Below are 22,231 nucleotides of genomic sequence, written 5' to 3' on the forward strand. Positions count from 1 at the left end.
AATTGCAAACAAATCTACTGAAATATTCTCCAATGTCCACTTTCAGTGGATTTTTTTCAGTGTACCAATGTCTTGAAGATTCTGCCTACTGCAGTTATTCTTATCTGTGAAGACCCTGAGTGTGAAGAAAACTGTGCCTAACACAGGCTCTCACCCATGGACTTAACTTCTTGGGGAGGGTTTATCAGTAGTGAGGTCTCCATGGACCATCCAGGGGTCCTCAAACTACGGCCCGCGGGCCACATGCAAACACAAATATTGTATTTGTTCCCGTTTTGTTTTTTTACTTCGAAATAAGATATGTGCAGTGTGCATAGGAATTTGTTCATAGTTTGTTTTTTTTTTTAAACTATAGTCCGGCCCTCCAACGGTCTGAGGGACAGTGAACTGGCCCCCTGTTTAAAAAGTTTGAGGACCCCTGAATTCTAACCAATTACACGTCTCATACGACTCAGCACAGGGGAGGGTCTAGGCAAGAGTAGAACAGTTTGTAAGGGAGAGTGGAGATTAATACTAATGTGCTCACTGATTTTATTTTTAACTGAAGCTGATTCTGTTCAATTTAAGGGTAATATTTTCTATTTATCAGTCTAAAAAAACAAAGAAACATTCCCGACACACAGGAAGACATTCCAACTACCTATGCACAACTTTTGAAAACCTTTGGGTTTTTTGGAGATCATGGGGACACAGACCAGCACCATTCTGTGGGGAACCACTGGAGTGCCCCAGGTCAGTGGACCCAAGTGCTTCCCAAGCTGGCATGTACATACCCCCAGAAGTGACCGAGAATGTGTTGGGGATCCTAGATGCCACAGTTTTACTGGAAATCAGAAGCAGGTGTTCTGAATTTTTGAGCTCTGTAAAAAGTTGTCTTACATGCATGCAAGAGCAAAAGCAGAAACCAAATGGTGAAAGCATTTACATAGCAAATGAAAATGTGGTGCTTTTGTGGTTTGGGGGTATGGGGTGCTGTTAATACTGTGGAAGTGCCATCATGAGCAGGATGAACACTAGAATACTACGGTAAAAAGAGATTATGCTGATATGATTGGCTGATGCCATTAAGGCTTTTCTGCCAAAGTAACAGATATTTGAGTGTAAATGTGTAATTGCAGAGGTCCAAACAGTTAAATACATATTCTCCTTGATTAGTAAAAACCGAGTTAATCCGATTACAAGACAACATTAAAAAACATTTTCTTTTTTTAAAAATTATATTTTATTGATTTTTTACAGAGAGGAAGGGAGAGGAATAGAGAGTTAGAAACATCGATGAGACAGAAACATCGATCAGCTGCTTCCTGCACACCTCCCACTGGGGATGTGCCCACAACCAAGGTACATGCCCTTGACTGGAATCAAACCCGGGACCTTTCAGTCCGCAGGCCGACGCTCTAGCCACTGAGCCAAACCAGTCACGACAACATTTTCTTTATATGATGCATCACTGGCTTTTACAAATCTGCTCATCTTCCTACAGCAATTGCAATCAATCAATCAATCAATCAAATTTTGTTTTATAAAAATAAGATGAGTAGCTAGCATCTCAATTTCTTCTGAAGTCTAGTCTAAGACAAATAGATGAGTACAAGTGGTTTAGTTGGGAGGCGCTTCCAGAGACATTGCTGAGAATAAGGGAAATGAATTAGGGAAATAAAGGAAACTAATAAAGGGAAAAGGAATGTCATCAAGTGAATTATCAAATATGGACAACTCGGGCTCAATGCCACTGGGGATTCTGGAATACAGTGTAGAATGCATTTCTGAGTTAACATAACCGAGGGGTCAGAAAAGTAGGACATTAGCCACCAACTTCCATCCATCCTGTGTGAAACTGTGCCCAGAGCAGCTCGCCCTGCTCCCTCCTGCCTGTGCTTCTACAGTATCAGGAGAAAGAGCTCAGGCAGAGTTGCAGGTGTTCCCAGGAAACAGCCGGTGGTGTTTCCAGGTACTAATGAGCTACATTTATATGCATTATATAATATTTGTGACATTTTTCTCTCATTATTGATAAGGTCATTGAAATAATCTGCTAAACAAAATGAAAGTTATGGAAGGAAAAAGTAATATTTCAGAAACCAAAATACTTAGAGTGGACAAAGTCTTTGATCCTAGAAGCATGCTGAGGAGCTAATTGCTCTGTGATGTGCCACTTCTCACTCTTATGATATGGGTGACTGTGGTAAATAGAAGAAAATGGTAGTGGGGACACTGAGAGCTTAATATCAGAATGTATCATATTTTCTCTGTTTATAATGTGTTTATGGATTTCTTCACTTTTCATTGTTCATAAAAAAGGAAAACTCTTTAGAAGAGCAATAATAATACTTGGCATGTGTTAGAAACACAATTCAATGCTTTTCGAAGAAGTTTGACATCAAGACCTCTGGCAGAAATTTTAGCTATTCTGTGTTATAGAAAATGCTGTCATCTCAAGGATCTTAGTGAGTAATGCCATTATGAGGCAATCTTAAATGGATTAATAATATAGAATTTTGGTGAGAATTAAATGTGATAATGTATGTAAAGTATGTAATGCCAGGTATATATCAAATGCTCCAATACATTATCTCTTATTATTATTAGTAGTAGTAGTATCATTATTGTTATTAAATTTAGATGTTATGGAAATATCTGGTTTAGTGACATGAGGTGTATTTTATACATAAGTTTATCCCTTGGGATTTAGTCAGACTGGCATAGTTTATATTCACGTGTTGAAACACATGGTAAGGATTTGGAGATAGACTCATACATACCCTGTATAAAACAAGACCACTGATGAATGGACTATATATTGCCAGGTCTTAAGCCCAGGCTAGGGAGTCAAAATTTCAATTAGTAGGAAATGGCTAGTCAATGAAGGTGCTAACATTACAGTGCTAGACAAGGAAAGATTTTGAGTGGGTTCAACATCTATTCCCTTCAAAACAGTCAGAAATGCCAGGTAAAGTGATACAGCATTGAAGAATTTTAAATGCTCTGTATATGCCAGAAATGAAGGGGAAACTGAAAGCTAAAAATGACACCACAGGGACAATTCCACAAACCATAGCGCACAGGACTTACCGGAGAAAAGTGACCTCCATTGATGCTGATCGCACAATTGAAATTATACACCACATGAGGAAACCGAACAATCATGAGGAAGAGCCAGAAAACAAATCATACAGGACAATTAGAGTTCCATGAACTTGTGACAAGAGAACAATCTGGAAACACTATAAAAATTGTGTTGAAAATAATTTTAAAAGGAACAAACATCTTGATTTTTTTTAAAAAAGAACAGGGTACTATGAAAAATATCAGACAGATCTAAAAGAGAGCCAAACAAACAAACAAACAAAAAAATACCAAACCTTTCTGCTTAATATATAGCCATTGAAATTAAAATCTCAGTGGATGGTTTTAAGACAACCAAAGAGAGAACTAATAAACTGGAAAAGAAATCTAAGAAAGTATGTGGAACGCAGCCAGTGAATAAATGATTGGAAATGGGAAATTAAGAGACATTGAGCACAGTTTTAAAGACATATGAAATGTTCAGAAGGAGAAAACAGAGAAAATGGGATACTGAAAAAAGCCTGGGTTCTCAGATTAAAGAAGCACACAGGATCCAAAGATAAATACGAAGACCTTGGAAAAACTCCAGGATAGCAGGGGAAAAAAAGCAGGAGAAAATATATGTTTGATTCATTCCAGAAATAAAAGCAATGGATCCTCGCCATTCTCAAGTTTTCCCTAATATGACATGCTAGTTGTAGTGGGATGTTGAAACCTGGGTTCTATTTCTGGCTCTGACACTTTCTGTGTGAGTCTTGAGCCAAGCCTTTAACCTCTGTCAGCCTCAGTTTCCCTTGTGGATAACAGGGAGATGGAGACATTATCTAAAACTTCCTCCAGGTAGAAGACTATAAGAACGCTTAGACGGAATAGACATTTTCATGTCCCATGCCAGGCAGTTTGGGCTGATTTAGCGTTTTTTCCTTTTTGCTCACCTTACGTTCCCTTTTGAGCTGTTTGGCTGTTGGGACTGCTGGCTTTCTCTTCAGGCCTTGCTGTATCCCTGTAGGGAGGCCCATGATCCCTAAATTGACTGTGAATATAGAGCGATAGTGGCTGAAATCATTATGTGATTTTGTTGTTGCCATGAGCAAAAGTTTCACTTCCCTTTCTCCTTCTCTCACCTATACTCTATATTTTTTCTAATTGGCTCAGCTGAGATGTTAAATATCTCACATATCTTTTGCTTTGGAAATTCAGAATGAGAAACTATGGTAATAACATCGGGGACAGGTGGGGAGGGCCAATGACGGGCAGAAGAGGAGGATCTCTCATCAGTGGCAAGGTAGGAGCACCATTTACAGCAGAAAATCCCAAATATTTATATCTTGGGCTTTTTCTGATCTTGCCCTTGACAGATCCGTGTCATTGCAGCGGTACCCCCATGCTCAATTTTGTTGTACTGTGCACAGTGGAAAATTAGAAAGAGAAATGGTCATGCTACTTCTTCCTCTGAGCTGAGAAAGAGGGTATCTCCCTTTTAGTCAAAAGCCCCTGAATGTTAGCATAATCAGAGTGAGCAGGAACGTGTGTGGGGCGTGCGTGGGAGGATTGGCCCCCACAGGGGAGAGAACTCTGGGCTGTTGGGAAGCTGGCTGGGTTTGTGTGACCTTAAGGTGGTGCTCTCTACTCTGATCTTTAGTTTCTTACCCATTTGTAATAAGAATGTTGATTTAGGAAATCTCCAAGCTCTGAGGTGAGCATTTGGAAGCAATGATTTTTTAACTAGAAGTTAAATAATGTAAGCTATCGTCTTAGTTAACAATTGCCTTTGGGCAAATCACTATCTCTTTGAGTTATTAATAAAATGGATATAAAAATTCTGCTCAATCCATCTCAAAAGTGGTTTTGTGATTTTGAGCTTAAAGTACAATATTGTATTTAAAAGCTTTTTAAACCCATTTTTCTATCTATACTTTTAACATAGACTTGGGTTAAACTGACCTGAGCCAAATCCCTGACTCTTCCACTTAATTCTGTGCCAATCTGGGGAAATGGCTGAACTTTTCTGCCTCATTTTCCTCACTTGCAAAGTGAAATGACCTCACAGGTTTGCTGTAAACATTAGACAAAATATTCATCATTTAGGAAAGATCTTAGTAAATAAAAGTAGACAACATAGATGATAGTTATTATTTCTCAAATAATCAAATTTATATTTTCAATAGAGAATTTGAGTCGGGTTTACATGACTTTCACACGGGACTCCAGAGTGACACAGTGGTTGACAAGGGACCAAGTCTCTGAGGTGTACCACACCTGTACTGGACACAGCTGTCCAAGCCCAAAGGAATATGGCTCAGATGTGTTCTCTTCCTCCTCTGGCTGGTCACTCTTACCAATCTGCTTTAATTATTTTTGTGCATCTTTCATATCCGTTGATCCTAGTTCCTGCCAATTTTGATGACTACGAGGGCCTAAATTTTACCTTCGTATTCAAATAAAGCAAATTAGAGAAGACAGAAAATACAGATGAGAGTTTTATATAATTTCAGAGCACAGGAAAGGATGGCATTTTAGCTTCTTTGTACGTGAGTTGTGGGTGGAGGAATATGATCACTGGCTAAGACCTCAGATGGGATTGAGTCTGGATATTTGTGGTTTGGCTGAGGAAGAGAAGAATGAAGGAAAAGATAGCAGCTGGTCACCCAGCCTAAGTGACTATTCACGCTGGCAAGTGACCCTCCAGAAGACACTTTTGTGTGCACTGTAATGACTGGGTATTGTCAGTCTCTTGTGTCACTTGTAATAGCGGATGTTTCTATCTTTCTCAGCTAGAAAATGACTTGTCATGGCTTTGAAAATTATTGTGGCTCATTATTGTGGACTAAGATGATTCCAGAAGTTTCAAGTGGATGCTGACTCCTCATTTCTTAAGCCTATACAGTCCATACAATGTGTTAACAAATTCTTAAAAAATGTCTTTAAAGAAAAGACTGGAATATAGCTATTTGGGGTTAACATATTATTTCTTTCCAGCTGAAAAGGCATATAATTTCTTTAAATGTAAGTTTAAGTTGAACATTGATTGACTATGCATTAGCTTCTTGCATGTATGTATGTATTCATTCATTTATTCTTAATTCGTGAACAATGCTTTGGCATTTATAATTTGTGCAGTTTCAAATTCTGCTTGGATACAGGATTCTATGTCCATTTGGCAGTCATGAGCAGAGCTAATACATGTGATAATTAGAGAATGATATAATAAATCACATTAAATTATAAATTCAGAGAAATTCAAAGAAGAGAGCTAATAATGTTTTTTTTTAGATGTAATTTTTATTCAGATTTTTTCAAAGCAATAGAAGGGTAGATTAGTACCTATCTTTCCAAGTTAAGACCTAAAACTGTTTCCAAAACTTCAAATAAGAAAACTCCTGCTTGAAGTACAAGGATAATCTGTATCACCTTAAGCCAGCAATAAAAAAGTAAAATATAAACTTTTATTTAGAATTAAAGCAAATACTTCAGTATCACAAACACAATATTAAACTTCAAGAAATATACCGCTAATTTGGAGTGAGCATTTATTTGCACAATTACAACATGCGGACAAAACCCAGAAGAGGGGAGCAGGCCCGGCATGTGCACCCCAGTGCAGCAGTGGGTCACACCACCAGCACAAAGCGAGACACATGAAGGGGCTACGATCTGCGATGATCTGACAGTGGTGGCAGAGGTGAGGGCGCAGGTGGTGCAGCTGCTACTCGTCCTCGTCCGAAGACTCTCTCTCAAATGTGTAGGCCATGAAGCAAGCGTCGGGTCTCTTGGGGACAAGGGGATGCCCAGGTCTCACAATCTCAAAGCCCATAAAGCTGAAGGTTCGGAGCAGAGCGGCTCTGTCATCACGGTTCTTGTGAAAGCAAATGAAGACATGGCCAGCATGCAGCTGCTCCTCAGCAAACTCGAGAAGAACTGCAAAGCTGTCTTTGCTCCCCTCTGGCAGAGCTCCGCCTGGGATCTCGATGTAGAGGCAGCTACTGCTCAGCACTGCTCTCCAGTTGATGTGTTTGGCATCTGTGAGCCTGGTCTGGACATTGAGAATTCTCGTCTTGTTTTTAGACGTTAGTTCCTCTGTTACATTCAGCCTATTATCGGAGTAAAATAAATTAGCTGAAAGATTGTGATCCCTCTGACTATTTCCTCGCCCACCTGGGATCTTCAGGGGTGGGTGAGGGACATCAGGAGCACCACTGAGACCCTGGCCTGGACCCAGGTTACTACAGCAGGTAAGGGAGACCCTGGAACTCTCGCTGCTGCGGCCTCCGCGGCTGTGCAGACTGATGAGCGGCATGGTGCGACTGGGGTGAACGGTGACGCTGGGTTTATTCCCTTCCTTCTCTCTGGCGAAACAGTGGCTGTTGAGGATCCGCTGCAGGGAGGATTTCACCATCTGGCCGCTGGGGTCCGAAACCAGGGAAACCTCCTCTGCGCCTCGCCGCTGCTCGCCGTTCGCCTAATAAGTTTTGAATGTCAGTAGCAAAGAGAAAAATGAGAAGGCTATTCATGTTGTGATGCGAGAATAATGAAAGATGCATACATTCTTACATTTAAGGGTTAATAAGACCAATTTTACTAGATCATATGATTCATAAACAAGAAAAAGAGCTCTAAAATCACATTTTAAGTGACTTTAAATGTTAGCAAAATGATTCTAAATGGGAGTTATTAAATAGGGGACAAAATGTCAAAAGTGATACTTTAACAAAAGCAGGGTATGCTGTAGAAGATTTTCTCTCTTTTTCCTAATTTGGCTTTTAATTTCATCAAAATTATGCATGGACACATTTTAAAGTGGTAAATATTCTACAAGTCTTATGAGAAAACAGCAATCCTTTAGCCCTCTTTCTACTATTTTGCTTCCTGGGGAAAAAACCCAAACATGTTCCTACTTTCAACCAGATTCTTTTTGTTTACCTACTCTAAATGACATGTTATAGTGCTTCTATCCTTCCAATGTAGTTATTTGAACCTATATATTTTTTCTCTCTATGCTTTTCTTTTTGCTCTGCTGTTTTGAATTTTCAGAGATATGCCTTGGTGTGGTCTATTTTCATACACTCTGTGGGGCCCTCGGTAGAGCATTTATGCTGGAATCTCGTGTACTTCAGTTATGGAAAAAATGCTGTAATTATGTACTTAATGACTTCCTCCTATTTTTTTTCTCTTCTTGGGTCTTTTTGTTATATGGAATGTTCCTCTAATGCTCTTATTTTTCATGCCTATTCTACATATTTTGTCCTTTTCCTCTACTTTCTGGGAGATTCCTGTGGCTTTATCTTTGATCCTTCCAACGACACCCGCCTCCAGTTTCTGCTTTCTTGCTTTTAACTTCCAAAAGCTTTTATTTACTCTTAAATTTCCTTTTTAAGATAACATCCTTTCCTTGCTTTTTTGCTGCAGCACCTTTTCTTACCTATCAGAAGACGTTAGCCATAGTTGTGAAGTTCTCCTTGCCACCAAGTTTCTGAGGCCCTTTCCTGTTTGTCCTGGTCTGCAGCTTTCCCCTTAGAGCCTTTTTTCAATGCCTTTGTAGTCGACCCAGAAGGAGAAAAACAAATTTTCCATGGGAAGTCTGAGCTCCTACGCAAGGCTTATCTTCTGGATCGTCACTTTGGAACCATCAGCCTTGGGTTTTGTTAGAGAACAACTGAGCTCAGTTTCTTTAGATCTTTCCTCTTGGGCTTCAGAGAAGACTCTTTCAGTCTGGTGCTCCCTGTGTAAGTCTGGCTGACCATATCCTCAGATCTGACAAAGGGGGAGTCTCAGCCTTCTGGATGTACACTGTCTTGATCTTCCCGATCTTCCCAACTTCAGCCGCATATACCTGGAATTCCCAGTCAATCATCATTAGCAAATAAACCTTCCAGTTCCTTCCAGGATTAGGGAGGACAGTGGTCCAGCTGCACAGAGTGATGGAGGAGATCTAAACACCTTATTTTTACTTAGCCAGATTTTAATCAGTTCTCCCATTTCTGGCTCCACCTTCAAACTACTCTCAAAGGAACTTCGTACTGTGAAATGTTGACTTTTTGAGAGTTTTGCAGCGTTAAGTAGGTTGCTTTTTGGCTTCTCTAGTTCTGGATAAGAATTCAGATTTTTTTTATGTCTTCTCTGTCATTGGCCACTCTTCTCTTTCCTTTCTGGCTTTCAACATTTTTTTTTGCTATTGCCTCTTAAGCCAGTACCTTTGTTCTTGGGATTTATGTCTTAAAAATCCCTTTATTTTGTTTTGCTTTTTGTTTGTTTTTAAATTTGAGAAGGATTGTAGGAAAATATGAATACTAAATTTTCTACTTTTAACCAGGAGTTTCAATTTGCTTTTGCCTTTATTTTATTGGTAAGGAAATCCTGGACACAAGTCAAAAGCGAAGAGGATTTGGATCAGAGTAGTAATGGTAATGTATGTTTTCAAAGGATATGTGGACTGATTTAGATGAACGAAGTCAAGGGTGGTGATGCCAAGATGTTAGGTTGGGTGACTAGAATAATGGTGGTGTCACTGCTAGAACTTATTAGAGTAGGATTGGGAATCAGGTTTGAAAGAGGATAACCTAAAAGACCATGCATGTGTTATCTTCCAAAGTAAACAGATATTTTCCTTTTGCTGATTTTAGGTTGGGTTCCATTAGGATTCAGCTATAACAACCACAACCTATTTTATCTAGCTCAATCAAAAATATTCTAATATGCAGAATTAGTTACCATAAAATTATTACAAGTTCTAGAGAAGCAGAAGATATGTTGAGCATCCGAGAATAACTTCTGGAGCAAGACTGCTGAAATGATGTGCCAGAAAAGCCACTATCTCTATTACAAACTGGATGTAGAGAATCAAGAAGAAATCATGGGAACTTGAGTTCAGAAATCTGCTGCCATAGCTAGAGTCCAGTGATCAGGATATTGCTGCCACCACAGATGTGGCACAACAGTCACGAGGAGCCAGACATTAGCCTGCTTCTGTAGATACAACTAACATCTTTATGACCTTGCTTCATTGAAACAACAACCAAAATTATTTTTTCATGTATTTTTTTATCATCTACTTTCCAAAGTTCATGCAAATGCCTGTCATTAATGAAATTTAATTTCACATTCAGAAGTTTAGCTTAAAGGGAGTCTTGGAAAGGTAGTTTTTAGCTTTCTAGCTTCTAAAGTAGAGGGGAGTAGAGTAGAAAGAATTGAAATAGATACGGAGTGTAAATTCATAGTATCAAAAACCATTTTAATAATGATTATGGGGATAACCATGAGTTCCTGATTATTCAATGTACACAAATATTACCAAATAATAAAAGTATATGATTCTATACATAATACAACTATCCATTATACAAGTGAAAAAGCACTTAACTTCTCACACAAAGGGAGACCCTTAACCCATTAATTGTCAATTTAGCTCTGAGTAATGTTCACTTCCCTTTTCCTTCAATCACAATCCTTCCATGGTATTCTATAAGCTAAGGAATACATTATAAATGTATACTTGTGCTATAAAATAGCAGAAGGGTGGAAAGAGAAAATTTAAATAGGTTAATATTCATAAATATATATAAAAGAAAAATTAGCTAATGAAGTCTATTACTGTAAGTAGTCACAGACCATAATTGATATTTAGAACGTCTGTCCTCCATTATGGTTTAAATAATCCATTTTCCCTCAGCACTTCAGCTAGTTGAGTGCTTTACTGAAAGAAGAATGACTAAATCCTTGACTCATTCTATTGGACATAGATGTGCTAGGGGAATTCCCAAATAATCTCTTGGATAGAGACACAAACTTTCTTGCCCCACTATTTGTCACATTTTCCTTTGTTGATTAAGATCCAAAATTTTTGTCAATTTATTAACATACCTTTTGCCTATTAGTTCAGTGGCAAGAAGAAATGAAAATGGCACTTTCAACATCCAGTTCATTTCTTTAAAGTTTTTTTTATTGGTTTTTAGAGAGAGAATAAGGGAGAGGGAGAGAGAGAAACATTGGTATGAGGGGAAACATCTATCAGCTGCCTCTTCCACATCCCCTACTGGGGATCCAGCCCACAACCTGGGCCTATGCTTTGACATGGAAACCAACTGGCAACCTTTCAGTGCATGGGATGATACTCAACCACACTAGCTGGAACCCACTTCAATTTTATATGTCTCCTTTGATGGAAGTGTTCTTCCCTTGGAAACTAATACCTCAAAACCAGCAGAGCCCAAAGTTGCAATGATGAGCAGCAAAAATTTTGCAAGTGGGTCATTGAAATCATGCTGAAACCTACTTCTACCTCTTGATTCCAAAATTGATGCATTTTGGTTATGGGGGAAATGACATCATGTCACAGATATAGAGCATATTCCACATCATATAGGCATCATAAAGGCCAGCATCAAGATCATAAGTTGTCATCCTCCAGGTGGTGCCACAATTAAGTCTTCATTCAGTCAATTCCACCATTCTGTAAGTCCAACTGCTTCCAAATGATGGAGTTCATGGTAAATCCCATGGATATCAACCCACTGCTTCACTTTCTTTTTCTGTATAGTGACTTTTGTTGATTCCCATGAGAGGATGTTGTGATGATGAATATGTCATAAGTAAGACTATGGATGCTGGACTTGTAAATGCAGGTCAGGCAAGAAAAGCAAATCCCTTCTGTTCTCTTACAATGAAGAGTAGTTTCTACCCCTTCTTTGGGGAGGAGTCTATTGTTATCAATTAGGAACTGGTTCCAAATTGGAGACTTAGCATTAATTTCTGCTGTTGGAAGACAGGGTAATTATTTGTTTCCAGAACAACTTTGAGGAGGATAAGTTCTTATTATTGAACGTGTACATAACATCAGGCTCCACCACCAGGGCCAGTTTGTTCATGGTGCTTTGAACTAGCCCTTGGACCACTAAAGGGAAAAGCCTATTAAAAAAAAGTTTTGACGATGTCTCACTAAAGAGCACTTGCTTCTTTGCAATGGATGTCCGTGGGTGACAACTTATGAGGAACACAAATATTCTCAAATTCTGGGCATATTTGAGAGGTACATCCTCATATCCCTCCTAGATGCGTTAATTCTTTCTTTCAACACATATTTTTGAGAGTATATTTCATGTAGGCAAGACAAGAGGTAACAAAAAGGTCCAAGGAGTGCTTTGGGAGTGGGCCGGGCTGATCTTCATTTTGCCTTCTGTGGTCAAGAGATGCTGCTGCTGCTGATGGCTGAGTTCTTTCTCACCTGGATCATCTTTTTCCTATAAGGCCAATGACGCATGCTGTGTCAGTTTGTAAAATCTCTTAAATGTTTTGGATTTAGAATCTTGAACTACAGTGAATCCTTTCATGTACTCTTAGAAAAATATAATTTCCTATATAGTCTCTTTAAAAGGGGTAAGTAGAAAGCTTTGCAAAAACAAGTTATACCAGACACTAAAAAAATAAATGAAGCACAATTGTGATGAACCAATAAGAAAGAAACTCAGAAGATATTTAATATCATTTTTAACAGACTGATTAAACATGCAGAGGTAAGGCATTTAGCAAAATTTACTTGGGGTTTATATTAAATCTATGTTTAAAACCAAAACCTTCTTCAGAATAAACATTAAGAATGGATATGTCTGTCCCAGATTTTCACTGTAGCCAATGAAAATAAGAATAACTTTTCTGAATTACTGATTACCCCTTTAGAATGTGAGAGGCTGCATTTACAGTAACTAGAAGAAGACATAGAGATATGTTTGCTGGATTTACCAAGTTTTATGAAAGGCAAAAATATTATTTATGGCTTCTGCACTTCTATTATGCTGTCAACAGAAATATGCAAACTTGCAAATCCCAATTCTAAACTTGATTCTTAGCAATTCATCTCTTTATATGTTAATAGCATAGTAGTGTTATGAATTTAATCCAACAAATCAAGTGTTTCATTATGTTTTACTCTTATTACCCTTGGACAGAATTGGCTTACGGAACAAGATTATCACAGTTCCTTGAAACTATTCTCAAAGTACTGGCTAAACCACTGAGATCTTGTCATAAAGTTATTAAAACAATTGCTGTAAATTATTGGGTACCATTATAAAGAATGTGGCAGATTGGGATGTTGGAACAAAACTAAAAGCAAAACAGATGTCAAGGAAGCGCTGAAGTAGATAGACTTTGTTGGCTTCAAGTGGAAGGATAGGAAGATTGGCAGAGGCCCTTATAATAGACACGTGGTATAGTTGTGGAAACTTGTCCTAAGAAAATAATTCAAAAGAAACAGAAAAATCTATCCTCATGTAAATGTGTTTATTTTAAAATTGCAGTTTACATTCAATATTATTTGGTGTCAACATTTATTATGAACAAACTATGTGCTAAGCACTGATCTAGTGCTGATCTATTGGATGAATTCAGTTGCTGATTCAAATGTATATACGTATTGTGGGTCTACTATGTCCCAGGCTCTGAATTGGGAGCTAGAAAGATGAATAAGATGCAGCCCTACTCTTAATGACCTTAGGGAGAATGGCAATAAAAGTACCAATCTTAATATGACACAACAGATGCCATAATGGAGGAACAAAGAGGGTGTTTGGGACACGGATGATGGTGACATGTTAAAGGGAGGCTTCTTCAGGGGAGAATGCCTATTCCATAGAGAGACAACTAGTGGGGCATTGAAAGAAGACATTAAAAGAAAGTGTGTGTGTGTGTGTGTGTGTGTGAGAGTGTTGGTGGAAGGTGAGGAAGTTGGTGATGAAAAGAATCATCTCAAAAGAGAAACTGGGGCTGAGAGAACAGGTTATGAACATCTAGTATTGATCTAAGAGTTTGAATTTTGCTCAGGAAAAAAATGAGAAAGGACTAAACATTTCGAATAGGTAAGTGGCATAATTAGAATATTTAGAAAGTACATTCTAGGCACTTTGCATATATTATCTCATTTACACTTCTCCTTACTAGATAGATGGTGTTTATCCCTGGTTTACAGAGGAGGAAAATGAGCCATCTCTTCTTTCCATTCCTCTCAGCTAGTATCTCTCATTATTTGTTCTGCTTCTGTTGCCTTTTCAAAGAAATTTCTCTGACATCACTGTCTAAATTTCTTCTTCCATGCCAGGAAAAGCAGAATGAGGTGTGCTAGGAAGAAAAGGGTATAGGATTTTAAATAGGTTGGCCAGGAAAGGCTTCATTGAGAAGCTGACATTTAGGAAACTTCAAAGATGATAAGGGAATTAGTCATGAAGATCTCTTGGGGAAAAGCATTCCAGGCAGTAATATGAGCCAGTGCAAAGGCCCTGAGGCAGTATCATGCTTCACTTGTCTGGGGAGACACTGAGCTGGAACATATTCCATCTTCCCTTAACAGAGTACCTGCAGACTAGGTTTGCAATACATACTTGTTGAATAAATAAATAAGTAACTACATGTTCTCAATAGGTTTGCTTGATCCCAAACCCATGCATACCCTTTCCATTATATTACCCCATCTTTCAATACCTAATTCCTAGATGGCTGAAGTCATTTAAACAGTGTTGAAGTAGAATCTTTATGAGTAAGTGTCCCTTAAGGATTTTGTGCAAACCCATCTGTAGTTTACACGTAGGTGTGTGTGCCATCTCTGCAGACAAATACTCTTTCATGTGTCTTTACAAGCAGCAACAGTGACACTCAGTGGTTGATTGAGTGAATCAGAGATGTACTCCCTCCAGATATCCCAGGAGGGATAGCAAATATTTCTCAGACTTTCTTTCTTTGGAAAGTTGGTTGTCTTGTTAATTCAGGCAGGTATTAACTACCCAATATATTCAGCATATCCCTCGTTGTAAGCTGTCAGGCTGTGACACAACATCACATAATGTGACGTTACGTGATACATAATGCCTGAATTAAATAAAAAAAAATCCCAGACAGTTCTTTCAGTGAAAGAGTAGGTAGGTAATCTGAATATTTGGGTAATTGGCTCTAGGAAGCGAGAGGCATCATTATTTCAGGCTCCCTAGTGAGCGTTAATTAGCCATATTGCTTCATTGTGTGACAAAGAGAACGCTGCTAGTACTGCTAAATCTATAATGACACCCTGGCTTTAGGAGCACAGGTATTTTAAACTACCTTGACTGACTGACATGTAGGTAATTCTATTCAGAGCCCGGCAGTGAACTCAGACAGTTGGAACTCTCTCTCCTCCGAGGGGCACAAATTTGTTGTTGAGACGCTGAGAGGTATCCTTTCCTTTGTCTCCCCCTCCTCCCCCAACCCTCGTTCCTCCAACTGGGGAAAATCACCAAGTACTTGCAACAGCAGGCCTGTGTTCTACCTGGGCTTTAACAACAATAAGTCTGTGTTTTTGAAGCGTCAAGTGATGCAGAAAGAGACTCAACAGCTCTTAACATTTAAAGATGGGCCATGGCATCTAGAAAGAGCATTCTGGGGCGCTGTGAGTCCCTATCATCCTTTGTTTGCAGAAGAAGGGAGGCTTAAAGGCTGGGTTTTCTGGGACCATCATCCAACATTTTTGTTTTAATAATAATGACACCAGGACTGGTAGGCTGGTAGCAGTGGAGGAAGCACCCGTACAGAGAGGTTGCTCTCCTATCTTGGGTAATGCATACATGGTCCTACACACAGGGAGGTGGTACTGCTCGACCTCCATGTCTAGGAAATGCTTTTTGATGTTCTGTGTTTTTAGCCAGGTGGGAAGGTAGATTTCCCCCTGTGCATCCAGTGTTCTCTCTCATCAGTGTCCATGGAGACCAAGCATGCATACACACAAGATGAATGGCCAAGGCTCTGGTGAAGGGTCAGTGAGAAGTTGATGGGTTTGCATTGGCCATCTTAGCCCCAGAGAACTCAAGGAACTGGAACTGGAGAGCCTGAAGTATGTGCTTCCCTACACAGCTCCTCAGGTGATGAGCTGAAAACACCATTTATGTGCAATTGATGAAAAAAGGTGTCTCTGAATGACTTCTTGCATCTTCAATTGAACACTAAGTTCTTTCAGTGAGTTTATAAGAGTCTATCTGTGAACCATGATTCCAAAAATTGAACTGAGTCTATAGCTGGGACTGGTATTGTCTAGGCATCAATACTATGTGGGTGAAGGAAGGAAAGATGAAGATGAAGAAAGCAAGAGTTATATCATCATATGGAGACAGGAGACTCAAAGAATAGACTTCTAGCCCAGAACACAGCTTTGCTGGGGGTGGCACTAGCACTTAGCAAGAATTTCTTTCTTTAGTAATCTTTCAGTCTCCTTTCCATTTTTTCTCTGCTTAAAATAATGATGACAGTAATATATTTACATAGTATTTTATGGCTAACTAAATGCATTCATGTGTATTAGTTTACTTGCTCCTGATCTTATCAACATGAAATATGTAGTGAGTCCCTACTTCATGACAAATTGTTTCTTTAACATCTCCCCATTCTTTCCCAGGTTAGATTTATCCTTCTCCCCTTTCACTAACTCAGTGTGATATTTTTCTGGATTAGAACAACAATAGCATCAAAATAAAGTTGAAAAATTCTTATCTGCTATTACTTCTTCAGTAGTTCATAAATATGACAACTCTGACAATATTTTGTGGGTACAAAAAAGAGGATAAAAAAGATGAAAAGAAATGTTGAAAGAAAGGAGGGTTCCTCCCCCGATGAGAAGATATAAGGCTAAGTTTAAAGTTTTATACCAAGTGAAGGGCATTCTATAGTGGACTGTGCTTTCCTCTTCTGAGGCCAATGTTGTAGAGTGCAGCACAGTAGGGGTTTCTAATTTCCAGTTTTCAGATTCCAAGGATTGATATTTTCTTTATGTGTGAAAGTTAAGAATTCCACATATCAAAGGTTTATTGACCTGAAATTACATGAACATGTTACACTAGTAATACATTTTGATTGGTTACTACAGGCAGAAACTGATATTGTGTGTTAGCATTCCTGTTAAGGGATGATCTTGAAGAGGTAGATGCAAATGATGTTAATTTGACGCTCATTGAACCATATTATATAGAGACCTTAAATTTTCCCATGTAATGGGAAAACCTGAAAACCTTATTAATCACAAATTTTAGTAATTATATCTGTTTTTTTTAAAATATGTATTTTTTGGCAGGTGAACCTGGTTTTACATATTAAAAATAGAAATGAATTAGTTATGACTCCTATAGCCCTTTAAAGCTTGAAGAGAATTTAGAAATAATCTGGATTTTTTACAGTTGAAGAACCTGAAGTCCAGATATAACAAATGACTTGCTCAGACTAGTTATAGCGCTCTTTTGTGCCAAAACAAAAAATGAACCCTAGTTCTTAGTATTATTCCCATGCTTTTCCTGATAAAGCATTTAGCCAGTCTTAATTCCTTACAAATTTCATTGGCCACAGAAATTGCTGGTGAATTAAAACATTCTAAAATGACTTTGCTTTCTTCTTCCTGGCATCTCTTTGCATAAATGGTTGAACTCTCCCAGTTCCTTTCTGCTGGGGTCTCACCTCTCTTCCAGGTATGCCCTCCCTACGTGTTGGCTGTTCGGGGCTGGCCTTTTCCCTCATCCACCTCTTTGGGTCCTCAATCCTGAGGCTGGCTTTACATTTATGCCTCTCTTACTTTAATCCTTATAGCTGGGCTAGAAATAGATTCAACTTTAAAGGTAATGGGAGAGACTGAACTTTGTTACAATATTTTCTCTATAGTGCTGGATTTGATACTTTTATTGGGAATTAATATTTTAAATAAAAAAGGAGACTGGAAATACTGGGAAGGAAGGGTAAAAAGAACGAAAGAAATGAACACAAAACTACAACTAGAATCTTGTTAGCAAATCTCAGACAATGCTGAACGATCAGATAGACAAACCAGAGACCAGTGAGCTCACTACCTTAGATGGCACTCAGGAAATTATAAAGTTCTTTCACATGCATTCTATTATTTGACCCTCACAACAGAGCTGCAGGTCAGAAGTCATCATAAATAGTTTATAAATAAGAAAACAGATTCAAATATATTTAGTGGCTTGCCCACATTCACGCACACAGCTTGTAAGTGGCAGAAATAACCCAGACCACAACCCTTCTGAATGTAGTTCGTGTGCTCTGCTAACCGTAATGCTCCCACTTTACAGTTATTTAAAATGACTCAGATGCATTAGGAAACTCAGCTGCTTGGAACTTTGGGGCCTTATGGCAGAAGTCATAGGTTTGATTCTTATTTATTTTGGTAGTTGTTTAGAGGGAAAGCTACAGTCAATTATAACAATCAAGATAACTCTTTAGTTTCTTTAGTTTCAAGAAGAAGGTATCTGTGTCTATGATACAAATCCATCCATCACCATTGCTAGTATAAAAATGTCCATGCTCATCTTGCTGGTAGAGGGCTAAACCATCTTTGAATATGAAGGATAGTACATTTTTATTATCATCTGTTGAGATGCTTCAATATTTGCGTTTGCAAAACTAGTACTAGAGACTAACTATCCCCAATTTAAGTCCCTGTTACCAGCTCAGTGGAGGTGCTCTGGGATATGGTTGCAGATCACTGAAAGCATAGACATTTAAGATTTTGTTTTAGTTCCTATGAATGTTACTAGGTATTAACAGATAAAGGTCCTATGAGAATCTAGGACACACACCAAAAAATCTTTTTTTTTATATGAACATTTTTTAGGCCTTGTGTATTTAAGACCATCGGCTTGAACTCTTGGGGTAGAAACAATTGTGATCTTCAGGGGGAAATACATAAGAAAAAAACCTACCTTTTATCCCTTCAGATTGTGCCCTGGAATCTTCAGTCTTGATTAGTTTATTTCAAGGGAGAATTGGGAGGATAAATCTCATTGCCTGGCAGCATATCATTCTTGGGGGAACACATGTTTACATTTTGCTGAATTACACAAATCTGCAGCAGTTATTGGAAAGCTAAAGATATATTCATTTTGAACCTAAGCAACCACATGTTGATAATGAGCCCATTTTGTGTCTTGGCTTGTGGAAAAGAATGTGGAAATGCCTTATTCTGTGTTATTTTTTTTCCTTCTGACAGTACTGATACACTGCCGCAGGCAGTCTAAAAATAATAGCATGAGGTTAACTGACAATAGCAGGTGTATTTACACTGGTTTCTGATATTAGCTTGCTGCTTAGAAATACAACTTGAGGTGATGCAGTATGCATCCAAATAAATTGTATTTATTAGAGAGGAAAACTGGGAGAAGAGAAAAAGAATGTGCTTATAAAGTGATCAACAGAAATATCTGTGGCTATTTTGATAATCTCACATAGGAAATGTTTCTTTTCCAAATCTTGTGCTGTGTGGACTGAGAGCAGGAGAATCTATCTGAGAAAGGTGTTATCAAGTGCCCCTCCCTCCACACACATGCACATACACATATGCACACATCTATGTGTGTACTTACATGCCTATGTGTGCATACACATCAAACCGTTTGAGAATCATGATTTTTAGACATCCTAAACCTGTAAGGATGGTCAGAAGTCTCTTGCCTCTGTGACATTTCACCTCACCATCAAGATCCACTCTCCACCCTTCTCCCTGTTGACTGCATTACAGGTTCTCTTGCCTCAATCAATGGGAGGTCCCAACAGGATCTTGGAATGGTTTTGAAGTACTAGCTACGTCCCCAGCAACCTCTCTGTAGGACTCTAAGTCTGCTCCTCTAACAGAGGTTGTGGGTCCTCTCAGTGGCCCTTCCCTAGAACTACAATTCTCACCAGGTTGCAGGCAGATCTCCTAGCCCCTTACCACTGGGCAAGGGGAGCTATTGGCCTCCTGCTGTCAGAGGTGCAGGTGCTTTGGCATCCCTTGTTGCTTTTCTTAACACAGATTGTAAATAATTATTTTACTGAACTCTTTTCAATCTCCCTGTTTGAATGTGCTTTCTGTTTCTTGTGAGGAGTCTGAACTGAAAAAGATGCTGTGTTTCGGCACCGCGGTAGCCACTTAGGGTTAAAAAGGCAAGTAAAATGCAGACTTCCCTCAAGGAACTGATCACAGCTAAGACAGTTATCCACAGTGATGGGGAAGCATGGAAATGGCTATCTAAATCTTGTCGGGAGTGCTGCCAAGTTGTTCTTTTGTTTTGTTTTGTTTTGTTTTGTTTGGGGGGGGGGATGCTTGATGTAAATGTTCTTATAATTGAAAAATTCAAATATATAAAAATAGAAAAAATATTATAATAATCATCTAATTACATCAGTCAGTTTCAACAATCATCAATTGCATCAACCACTTTCAGCCCACTTTTTTTTTTTTTTTTACTTTATCCACTTCCCCACCCCTTCCCCAGGATTATTTTGAAATAATTTCTCAACAATATGTAATTCACCTCTAAATATTTCTAGATGTATCTCTAAGACATAAGCACAGTATCACCTCAAAAAAAATCAACAATAAAACCTCAATATAATTGAATAGTCAGTGTTCACAATTATTTAATTGCACCTAAATGTTCTTTTTTTCCAGTTTATTTATTTGAATTAGGATCAGTTAAGGTGTATATTATTATAACTAGAGGCCCAGTGCACAAAAATTTGTGCACTCGGGGGGGGGGGGGGGGGTCCCTTAGCCCGGCCTGTGCCCTCTCAAAGTCTGGGACCCCTCAGGGGATGTCCACCTGCTGGCTTAGGCCTGCTCCTCAGGGGATTGAGCCTAAGATGGCAGTCAGACATCCCTGTGGCAGCCCGGGAGCCCTCGGGAGATGTCCACTTGCCAGCGGGGAGCAGGCCTAAGCTGCAGTCAGACATCCTTAGGGCTGCTGAGGAGGCAGGAGAGGCTCCCGCCACCACCGCTGTGCTGGCAGCTGTCAGCCTGGCTTGTGGCTGAGCAGAGCTCCCCCTGTGGGAGTGCACTAACCACCAGGGGGCAGCTCCTGCATTGAGTGTCTGCCCCCTGGTGGTCAGTGTGTGTCATAGTGACCAGTCATTCCCAGTCGTTCTGCTGTTAGGGTCAGTTTGCATATTACCCTTTTATTATATAGGATTGGCCTCTTCTAATTTGTAGGTTTTTCTCCATGTATATGTATTTCCTTTATAATTTATTTGTTGGAAAAACTAGGTTATTTAACCTAGACTAGTGGTTCTCAACCTTGGCTGCACATTAGAATCACCTGGGAATCTTTTAAAAATCCTGATTTCTGGGCCTCATCTTCTGGAAATTCTGTTTCTTTGTTACTAATGTTGTGGTCCCACCCCATACAAAGAAACAGAATTTCCGGAGGATGAGGCCCAGAAATCAGGATTTTAAAAAGATTCCCAGGTGATTCTAATGTGCAGCCACGGTTGAGAACCACTGGCTTATGGTGTGTAACCCTTGTATGCCACTAGCCTTAGTTCTATAGAAAAGTGTGTATATTTCATACTTACCTCTATTCTTTAAGCCAAGGCCTTTCAAGTTAATTTTGCTGTCTGAAGCTCACTCTCTGATAGATTCTTCAGGAAGAGTTCAAGTGCATGATATTCTTTGAGCACTTGCATGTTCATAATATTTTTCAGCTTTTCTACATGTAGTTCATTTGTATCCTTGCTCATGCTTTTTTTTTTTTTTTTAGTAACTTAAATATAATACACCAGTTTGTCTGTCATATAGATTTATTGCTAAAAGTCCAATGACAATCTGATACTTTTTCCCTTATAAATGACTTGTTCTTTTTGTCTGGATGTCACTATATAGATAAATTTTTTTCTTCAAAGTCCAAAAACATAGTAAAGTATGCCCCATATTAGACACAATAAACTGATTTCTCAGTTATGTGGAATGCTTTTTTAATATTTAGTTTCAAATATTTTTATGATTTCAGAAGTTTCCCTTAAGTATGCTTTTATATTTTTTAAATTCTTTATTGTTGAAAGTTTTACATGTGTCTCCTTTTCCCCCCATTGACCTCTCCCAGCCCACCCCCACCCCCCAGCATCAGCCCCACACCCCTACTATCTATGTCCATTGGTTATGTTCATATGCATGCATACAAGTCCTTTGGTTGATCTCTTACCCCTAACCCCCCCCCCCCCCCCCGGCCCCCGCCTTCCCTCTGAAGTTTGACGTTCTGTTCAATGCTTCTCTGTCTCTGGATCTATTTTTGTTCATCAGTTTATGGTGTTCTTTATATTCCATAAATGAGTGGGGTCATGTGATACTTATCTTTCTTCGACTGGCTTATTTCCCTTACCATAATGCTCTCCAGGTCCATTCATG

The 22,231-nt window shown here is 38.9% G+C and overlaps 1 pseudogene; it reads right to left on the reverse strand.

Annotated features, from left to right (window-relative positions):
• Window positions 1-6,498: 6,498 nt before the first annotated feature.
• On the reverse strand, window positions 6,499-7,484 carry LOC139003394 (ornithine decarboxylase antizyme 1 pseudogene; annotated as a pseudogene).
• Window positions 7,485-22,231: the final 14,747 nt, after the last annotated feature.

The sequence above is a fragment of the Myotis yumanensis genome, unplaced genomic scaffold (genome assembly GCF_028538775.1).
Source record: "Myotis yumanensis isolate MYYU_CA2020_CCGP unplaced genomic scaffold, mMyoYum1.0.hap1 SCAF_1, whole genome shotgun sequence".
Lineage (NCBI taxonomy): Eukaryota > Metazoa > Chordata > Mammalia > Chiroptera > Vespertilionidae > Myotis > Myotis yumanensis.